Source organism: Seriola aureovittata, chromosome 10, assembly GCF_021018895.1.
Source record: "Seriola aureovittata isolate HTS-2021-v1 ecotype China chromosome 10, ASM2101889v1, whole genome shotgun sequence".
Classification (NCBI taxonomy): domain Eukaryota; kingdom Metazoa; phylum Chordata; class Actinopteri; order Carangiformes; family Carangidae; genus Seriola; species Seriola aureovittata.
This window is the reverse complement of record NC_079373.1, coordinates 3853709-3864048: the sequence shown is the minus strand read 5'-3', so window position 1 is coordinate 3864048 and position 10340 is coordinate 3853709.

Genomic DNA, 10340 nt, shown 5'->3' with positions numbered 1-10340 from the left:
GTTCCAAAATCTGGTTGAAAGCCTGAAACCAGAAGAGTGGAGGCTGTTAGAGCAGCAGGTTAACGACTCAGAATGAGATGATCAACAGTCAGACTGTGACAAAATTAAAGGGAAAACTTAAAAAATAATAGGAGAAACCCATCCACAATCCCCATCCACAGGAGAGGAGAGGTGACTGAATGATTTGATGTGTGTGAAAATGATGAGAATCATATGCTCTGACCTTCACAGTCAGATGATCTCAACCCAACCGAACACCTATGGGAGACTTTGGATTGACGTGTTGAACACTGCTCTCCACCACCATCATTACAACACCAAATGAGGGGATATGTTTAGGAGGAATGGTGTTCATCCCACCAGTATGTGTTCAGACACTTGTCCGTACATGTGAGTGTGATGTTCAGGTGTCCACATATGAGATTCAACAAACGCTTGCTAGTGGACACAGTAACCAGAAGGTGGCAGTGCACTACCACTCTTCCATAACAGGATGCCACACAGCAATAATAAACCCCATTATAACCACAGTGAGTGACATCAGATAATAGAGGCTGGAATTACCCTGAATCTTAAATTATTGATCACCCACTGACGCTTTTTTGTCTGGATCAGTGTCATTATTGGAGCTGCTGAGTACGAGTGTGTGGGGGCTATTTATAAAGCTACACTATATGACTAGAGCTGAAATGACTGGCCAATTTATCGATTGGTCGATCAACAGAAAATTAATCAGCAACTATTTTGATAGTTAATTACTTTTTGGAGTCACTTGTCGAGCAAAAACACCAAGGATTTCCAGGTAACAGCTCCTTAAATAAAAATATTTTGGGTTTTCTCTGTTTTAGTGAATATTTTTGGGCTTTGGAGAGGTTGGTTGGACAAAACAAGCTGTTTGAAGATGTCAACTTGTGCTCTTGTGATAGGCATTTTTCACTATTTTCTGACTTTTTACAGAAATGCCCCAAAACAACATGTTTAAAATAATCTTAAACTCGATATTATATGTTCCTTGTAGTGGATTTGAGAAGTAAAATTGCAGGTCAGTGATTTTCGAACAGCATAACTGAGCACCCACTCATCCATACACAGTATACTGCCTGTAGGTGTTAAATGTAGTTTCGTAGCCGCAGCAATGTCCACTGGCAATCTCTGGGAGGTCATAGTTCTTATAATATGTATCTACCCTGCTGCAAACAAGTGAACATTACCCCAGGTCCTGGTACTTGGTGGTAATGTAATAAAAGAGGCAGTGATGAGGACTCAATCTGCAGTCTTCTCCCTGCCACGTCATGGAAACACGATCACATTTTATTACTGTTAGCAGAGGATTTGAAGTTTGTGTTAAGTTATTCATCCCGATACCCTCTGCTTGATATTAGAGTGTGCATCTCACAGCCTCCCTGTTGCCATCAGCTGCTGTGACACCCCGCCAAACCCTCCCTGCCTCTCTCTCTCTCTCCTTAGAATTAATAAAAAGAGGTTTTAACATGTCACTTCCCTTCCTTTTCACTCCCAAACAATCCCATGAGACAAAGTGGGAGAAGGGGGTTTAATAGGCGTGGGAGGATGCAGGGGACGTGGGAGTTGAGCTGGGGCTTTCCGTCTTCCTCAATGTGGAAATTATTTATTGCTATTCCTGCTGTGTGTGTCTAAAAGTTTAATGTCCCCATGAAAAGTGGCTTTACATGCAAATGTGGGTGTAGTGTGTGTGTGTTTTTCCTCCCTCTTTTCTCCCCTGTCATTTGCCTCTAAAAGCTATATGAACAAGGCACCACCGACCAGCTCGTTCCACATGACTTCCACTGCTATACTATAAATAGATCCATTTACATTGCATTTCATGGCTGAGCTCTCTCTCAATATTTCAGAGGCCCAACAGTAAATTGACCATTAATCATTTATTACTCACTTGTTCATCTCATTTTGCACATAGCATATGTGTAGATATTACACAGCGTTTGCAAAAGGAAAATCCGTTTTTTTGGTTTTTTTTATCTGTATTTTTTGATATTTTCTGTCGACAGAAACTGAAAGCATGAAAGAGAAGAGATGATGTTTGCTGAGGGAGTCTGTAAGCTGCCTTGCTCGCCTGTCACCTGAGCACATCTCGCTCATGTGATTTGCGTCCAGTCTGGTGGTCAGATGACAGAGGCGAGGAGAAGTCGGTCACCTGTGACTTCCTTTTGTGAGGAAATGTCTTTCCTCTGATTGGATTACACTGTGAGATATCAGTCTGTGACATCCAACGTGCTCCTTTAATGAGTTAAGTGTTGTAATTTACTTCCATGTTGTACCAACTTTTCATCTTCCTGCTTCGTCTACAACAGAATAATGTTCGACAGCGGGTGTGAGCAAGACATGATGGGAGTCGAGTGAGAGCGAGGAAGTGACAGTTTCTCTGCTGGTGAAGAAGTCAGAGTCGGTCCTCTGATTTAAAATCTACGGTGACATGTCTCTTGTACTGAATACAAAATATTGATTGAGTCTCTGATTGATTCTGTGAAACTGAAACAAACCATTACTATCACTGAATCATATGTTTAGCCACTTATATAGAATACACCACCAAACTACCATAACAATTAAGATACATGCCAGTGATAGTGTTTAAAGCACTTTTGGACTGAACGGACAGAGAGAAAGAATCCAAAACAGCCCCGACATGCCAAGATCTTATCGAGTCATTAGCAAAAGATTTCTTACCTACACATGTAGCAGATACACAGCAACATCTGTGTGTGTTCACCCGATGACTGAATGCAGATATTCACTCTCTTTTTTAGCTCTCATTATGTCGACACACTCCGGAGAAACATATCTGCCTCTGTAGCAGCTGGGTGCTTGTTTGGTTCATTTCTCTGCCATTTGAAACTGGACAGGCAGCGTACAAGCTTGTCCGAGTTTCAGCTCTAAGAAACAGCTGTCTAAGGTTTTATATGTGGGATTGGTGAGACTCTATCCTGTAGTCTTTGTTGGGACAGGAGAAAACTTTAGCTTTGGCTATTTCTTTACATGTTTGACTTTCTTCCACCGCTTGTTTCCAATGTTGTCTGTCTGCTGCTAGGTGATTGGTTGTACATATACAGTTTGCTAATCAGACCTTGTTTGCTGAAGACGAAGAAGAAGAAGTCTGCTGCTGCTGGAAATGGGAATGCTGATATCAGACCCTGTGGGTTGTACAGCCAAAACAATGAAGTAAACGAGGCTACAAACCTGCATAATGACCTGATAATTATTGATGAACTCTTCACATCGCAGTCATCTGATTCATTGTTCATGAAAAAATATAGATCAGTGGAGCTTTAAGTGTCTAAAAGTGGTGCTTTTGATTTAACCTGTTACTAGACACCCACATCTTTGTTCACAAGCCCCAAAAATAATGTACTAAGGTTATGGTTCTTCAACCATTTTGATCACAGTCATAACACTGGTAAAGGTAACTCTTTAAATGTTACAACCAAAAAGTCAGAATGAGTAGAAGAGATACTGAACCAAAGTTACAGAGGCACAAACATGGCAAATGTACGTTTTTTTGGCAGAAAAAGGGAACATAAGGTCTGTAAGGAAATGACTTTGGAGTCGTAGACACAAGTCTGAACCAATAACGTTGCAATGATATGGGGATCCCAAAATGCTTTGCAGAAGAGACTTTTAAACAAAGTATAATTTGTCAAAGTTCAAGATTGAACCTGTACAGACCAAAATACGCCTAAATTAGTGCTGCCAAGGCCAAAGCGTCCGAGGCGTGGGACAGTGTCTTTTAAAAGGTTAAAAGTAGATCATTGAGGAAAATATTAAAATAGCAATTAAAGTAGTCAAAAACATTTATCGTACTTAAAAAAAAACACAAGCCCAATATTTGTACAGATCGACTCTATTAAGTGTATAACACAGAGAATCAGAACTCAAAATGACACCTGTCATTGTGCTGCTTTGTTGGCAGTATTTCCCATTCACATTGACTTTGTTAAAAATATGCATTGAGGCGTTTACAGTGATCTGTTTAAAGGTTATATAAGCTCTGAAACAGCCACGTCGGGAGAAAATCCTCCATGGCGCTGTCACATTTACATTCTCCACTTTTGCCAATCGAGTCTTGATGGAGTCGTACATCTGCGCGACATCACAGATGCAGAGCGTGGACAGGCTCTGCTGGCTTGTTTCTCACTATACGAGGACGAGCAGTGAACGTGAACTGTCCCAAGGCGCGTATTTAAATACTGAGAATCAGCGTTTGCCCTCTTTTATGTCGTTACTCCTGCATACTTTAGATGACATGTCTCCCCAAAGACGCACTCATTACCTTTCCCTCCCTGTCAACCATCCGAGCTAACAACAAGCTGACAAACTGTCCTCAGGGCTGTTTAACCCTGTCAGGATTCCAGCACACATTACACTTGTTTTTGCTAAAAAACAGCCACATTGCTTCATAGAAATCCCTACAACACATCCTGCATCAAAGCCTTTTAAATCTCTCTTATCCTCTTCATCATGACACAAATTTTTCAGTCTTGATTGGATGATGGAATACTTCATTCTCTGTCTGCATCATTGCATCTTAAGATTTGTCTATTACGTAATGGTCTAAAAAAAGACCACAACAGCCCAGGAAGGCCTCAGCTTGTGTAAAAATAGAATGGTAGGCACAAAACGATCTGGTTATATATAGCAACACCCCCCCGTCCACTTCTAAGAATAGCAGGAGCGATGTTTCATATTCTTAGGTCAATGCCTTGTACTTGCCAGGACGTTTCTATCCTTGTACTTTCTGAGTGGAGTGGACAGACGCTGCCTTCTGCAGGGTTGGTATAAGTTTGTGTGTCGGCTGCAAGGTGTGTGTCATCAAAATTTTGCACACCATTCCATATCCCATAACTCATTGCCACCTATTTCACCATGCAGGCAACTTGCAATTGATGAGCTTATAAAGGGGACGGGGGAAATAAAACTGGCAGAAATGGCAGCTCGGAGACGCAGGTAACTCCCCATATAGACGCAAGTGATATTAGATTCATGCTGAGCTTGTTCAAGTCTGCCTTATTGCTTTAGAGTCTTCATGGTCCCTGTTGTGAGAAAAGCCAGGACCTGCGATTCCCTCAGGTGCATATTAAGAAGTTAATTTCTGTCAGATAAAATGAAACTGTAAAAAGAAAATAATTGATCTGTTTTATGACGAACTACATTTTGTCCAGAGAGAGAGAGAGAGAGAGAGAGAGAGCGAGAGCGAGCGAGCGAGCTGCGTGGAGCTGCGGTTGTCGTTGTGTCAATTGGTGCTATTCTTCCTTTTGTGAGGTTGTTGGTGTGTTCCCCAATGCTCTGCTGCCGGATTTTTCATTGTAGTTGTCTCGAATTGTGAATGAAACTCCTCCTTATTTATTGCTGGAACCTGGTTTCCTGTTTCGTTTTTGTTTTGCCCATTTTTTTTATTTTTCATGGTTACTTCCCTTTACCCCTAGACTATTTCTGGGAACGTAACAATTTGGGGGTGTGTCCGGGAGCTAGCCAGAACAAAGATATCAGATTCAGGGTTTTGTTTTCCGGTGACAACTGTGCTGAGTGTTGGTGAGTGTGTGAGTGTGTCTTGTTTACCTTGTTTGTTGGTGGCACTGCTGAGTTCAGCCTTTCAAGTCGCCTCGAGCCCGGCACATTCCAGAAAACAGGTAGGTGAAGTTTTTGTTAGGCAATAACTGTGCAAGTTTGTGGCAGCAAGGCTGCAAGTGAAATCTGTGTGTGCACTCCAACATCGGCCTTATTAACTCTTCTCTGTAGAGTTGGGATAGGTGGTTGCCGTGGTCTCTGCTTTTGTGTTGCGTTAGCATAGCTAGCCTGCCGCAGTAGCAGTCAGGCTACTAGAGTGGTGAGAATGAACCAAAACAACTAGTTTAAAGTCGCTGTAAAGCCTCATTAAGCTGAGGGGATTTGCAGAGTCGGGTGAGTACATCCACGTTAAGCCAGCTAAGTTTGTTAGTGCATCTTTTTCTTTTTCTCCCTATAGCTACATCCAGGTTAAAACAGTGTTTCTCCACCCAAGTGAGTAAATGTTCAAATGGCAGCTTGGTGTATCAGTACGTACTGGGTAAACACCTTTCTTCATCAGCGTTTTTAGCATTAACCTGGATTTATGTTAATTTTGTCAGATGATGTCACAATCATCAAATAATGATATGGTCAGCTGGGCTGATGCAATTTAGTTGTTTACCAACTGAGAAGAGATTTTGCCATTTTCCTGTTGGAGCAGTAGTAGGCTGTAGTAATAATGACTGGAGCAAAGCAGGAAGTGACTTGACAGTGTCCTCCAGCGGTTGATGGATGTGTTGACAAAACACTGGACTTTGACATGGGAGACGGCTGTCTGTTTCCTGTGTCAAACAGACAGTAAACATAGTTTCTTTTATGGTCATGATCGTTCCGCAGCCTGTTATTGTAACCAAGATAACAAACATCATATAACCTTAACAAGGTACTGATTTTAACCCAAACCATGATCTTTCCCTAAACCTAACCAGGTTGTTATTGTGCCTGAACCTAACCAAACCATATCATTGTTACAAAATAAAAGGGTTAGTGGTTTATATTTCAACAGTGCTTGTTAATATTGTCCTGCTGCTGGAATGCCACTACTTCAGGAAACACAAAAGCAGCATTTTAAAAGTTCAATGTTTAGACATGACTTAAATGATCAATCTAAATTGTTGGTGTTTCATTTCCTGCCACTGGATATTTTTTAATATTAAAGTCTTTTATTCAGCAGCTGTTGGTTTCACTCACTATTTATTATTGTTGTTTTTACTTGGGTTTTTAGCTGTTGTATTTCTATTCTTATAAAAGGTACTACACAAACAAAGGTTAATATCATTAGTCACAATATATTTCCAGCATCCCTTCCAGCAAAATACTACAGATGTTTACTTTCTGCAGCATATTGATTTCATTAATTGTGATTATGTTATATTACATTAACCTACCATACTTCTGTTGTGTGTATGTTGGGCTCACAGCGCCAATCAAAGGTTCTTATTATAGCTTTGAAGTGGGAGGTGACCATAATAACATAATAACTCAACATGAAGTTAAAAGTCATATGCAGATAAACATGCAGAGCAGATAGCAATGAGCGCTCATTAAAATCGTGGACAGGACTGGAACGAGGAAGAGATAAAAGTCTACTGGCTGTAATTAGCACACTGTCACTTGTTACAAAGCAGCCCACGCTCTTAGCATGTCAGATCACTTCCCGACAGCATCGACCGATTGTTGTGCTGCTATTCCGCAGAGCAGGAGGCAAACAATTCATATCCGTCAAGGCCAGGGGTCTCTAACCATCGGACGTTTTCAGTGGATCTGTCACGGGACATTTGAGTGAAAGCGTGTAACAACTGTGCCAGATAATAAAGCAGAAAAGCCTCACATTTAATAGAGCAACACTGGACTGTGTATTTATAAAGACAGGCGGCTACTACACACACGCAACATTGCCTCTGCGTCTCTTACTGCGTGGTCAGCTCAGCAAACCACTGAAAAAACAATGTACAGCACACAAAACAGAAGATTCATGTGATGCTTTTGTGCACAAAACCCTGTTTTTTATATGGATTATGAATCTGGTCTGATTTGCTGCATCATGAAGCAGATGGTACCATGATGTTCTGTTATTTTTGTGCTTGAAAAGCCATCTACTTGCTTTTTTGTCTCTCCACACGGTACTAAATAATAAAGCAGAGATTCCATAAAATGTGATCGTACAAAGAATGTCAGTGTCATATAATGTAGAAAGTAAAAGGGCTTTGTGGAATCCTTCAACCGTGAACTCCAGATGGCTCAGTGTGAGGGAGAGAAACCCCTCAGTATTTGACAGTAATTTCTCCAACGTCTGACTGCTGCTGTTGCCACGTGAAAACTTCATAAACCCAATAAACCCCTTTTAAAACCCTGCAGGCAGACCCCCCCCCCCCCCCCCCCCCCCCCCCCCCAAGTCTCATTACAGGCCTGTTTATATTAGTTCCTGAAACACTGAGACAAAGTTTTCACCAACAGTCAATAAATACTTAAAACTGAAGCATGTTTACTTCTCTTCAGTTGTTTTCAGCCGTCAGAGGAAATTAAATGATATTTCACCTATCAAAGTTCTTTTACCTGCCTCTTTCTCAAATCAGCCTAAATACACTAACTAGTGAAATACACAACTGGGATAATACACAAAGATTCAGGATTCCACTTTAGGATCCTTTGCAGGACGCAGTTTGTGAAAGTATGCTCTTCAGAAAACCTGAAATCCATATTCAAATGATTGTGTTTTTGGGGCGTTGCAATGGTTTTGCACTGATGTATGTGGAAAGTTCAAATTTGCTGACTACAATCTGCCCTGACCTTTCAGAGTGCAATGGCTGAATGGTACTGCAATCAAACTAATAAGTTGTGTTTCTGAATGAAACTGTAGAATAACAAAAAATCTTCATATTGAGACTAAACTAGAGATATTTGTTGGGTGAAGTATCAAGCTTTAGATTCAGTTACAAGTCTGAGACTAACCACAGTCTGAGTCTGTGTTGTGGTCCAACTACTGACAACAACATTCACATGGTAACCTGATAAACAGAAGATTTCAGGGGAGATTATAAAACTTACAAGTAGTTAGACTCTAACATTAATGTTTTGGAAATTGCTATTTACCCATAAGTTAGCTCCACGAGAATCCTGTGTAGAACAAAGCAGAACGTTCAGAGCAGGAACCGTTTCTCTTTCCATTGTGATGCAAATGTTCATGTTGCACGGAGGCAGTTCCTGTTTAGTTCACTCACATGTTTCAAAATTCATCAGCACAAAGTTCCTCCAAAACAACAAAGTGGTAAAAACCAGTGGTAAACTGGGCTAAAAGCAAAAAAAGCTAACATTTGTCTGTCAATTGCGCAACATTTCAACCTGCAACATCTTCACCAGGCACACATCTACGGTGGCTGACCAGGGGCGAATGAGCTGCAAAAAACGATGCAGATTCAAAAACACATGAAAATACACAACATAAACAACAACCGGAACATGCTGATGTCAGACTGTTCTGTGGCTTTAGAAAAATGGATTCAATATTTATTTCGGTGAGTGTGGGGGCGAAAGAATCTGTCATAATCTGTGAGCACGTTCGCTTACACACAGGTACGGGAAATAATTGAAAGTGAACCGTCTCTTTTCTCAGCTGTTTCTGGTCTGGCCTCTCAGGTTGAAGCCCAAGCTGATGATGAAGGTGTTCCACTGAGCGCTTCCCCTAGAGGCCTGCAGCTAATCTGCTCTGCTGTCTGAACATGCAGCGCTTTTTTCTGTTGCATTTGTTTTGGGGGTTTCTGTATTTGCAGCGTGTTTGCTGTTAATGTCTTTGTTTTTTCATTTGCAGCACGCTCCCTTTGTTGTTTTTTGTTCGGTATTTTATGTGTTTTTGAATCTGCATCGTTTATGAATTTGCAGCTTGTTTCTCCTATTGGAAGTGTCGGCCACCGCACACATCACAAAACATGTTTACCCGATGAAGACGTTGCAGGTCAAAAATGAAAACTCGGAAAGTTCAGTGTGCGGACTACCTCTCCTTTTCCTTTGATGCTGTTTTTTTCTGCACCTGTGTTCTGGGCTTGCCTCAGCACACTCCTCCTGTTTTTACCTTCCCTTGAAGTGTTTTAATTCTCTTAAAATGACTCTGAACTGGTTTTTATGCCTCTGATTCTTTTAATTGTTCTATCTGTTCTCATTGAAATGTATTGGTTTTAATGGATTTCAGCCATTGTTAAGCACTTTGTAAGTACGTTTTTTAAAAGTGCTCTATAAATAAAGAATATTATTATTATTATTATTATTATTCACCTTTTTTGCTTTAAACTGTAAATGACGATGATGCATGAGTTTAACTCTGGTAAGCAATGCATCACTACTATACTACTATATACTGCTATAATTGCCATTATGTTCACTGTAATCACTCAGTGATGAACCAACAGTGAAGTTTGTGGCTTGCTTCCATTATTTATCCTGCAGTGTATTTTCCATTGGTCTAGATCACTGTATTTGTGTCAGTGACTGATGACCTCCTGGTTGCGTGACATTTCTTGAGTGTTGATGAAGACCAAGCTGATGTTCGGCTGGTGATACCCTCTATTATAATTATGGTTAACAAAAAACAATGACGAAACAATCCTAGTATTCAAAGCCTGATGTATCTTATTCCTCTGTGCCATGGAGCTTCACTGTTGACCAAAAACTGTTGCACTGGGTGACATGTTGCTTGATTACCATGAACACACACACTGTTATTTATTTTGACTCATTCCCCACATACACTATCCTGCTGCCGGAGT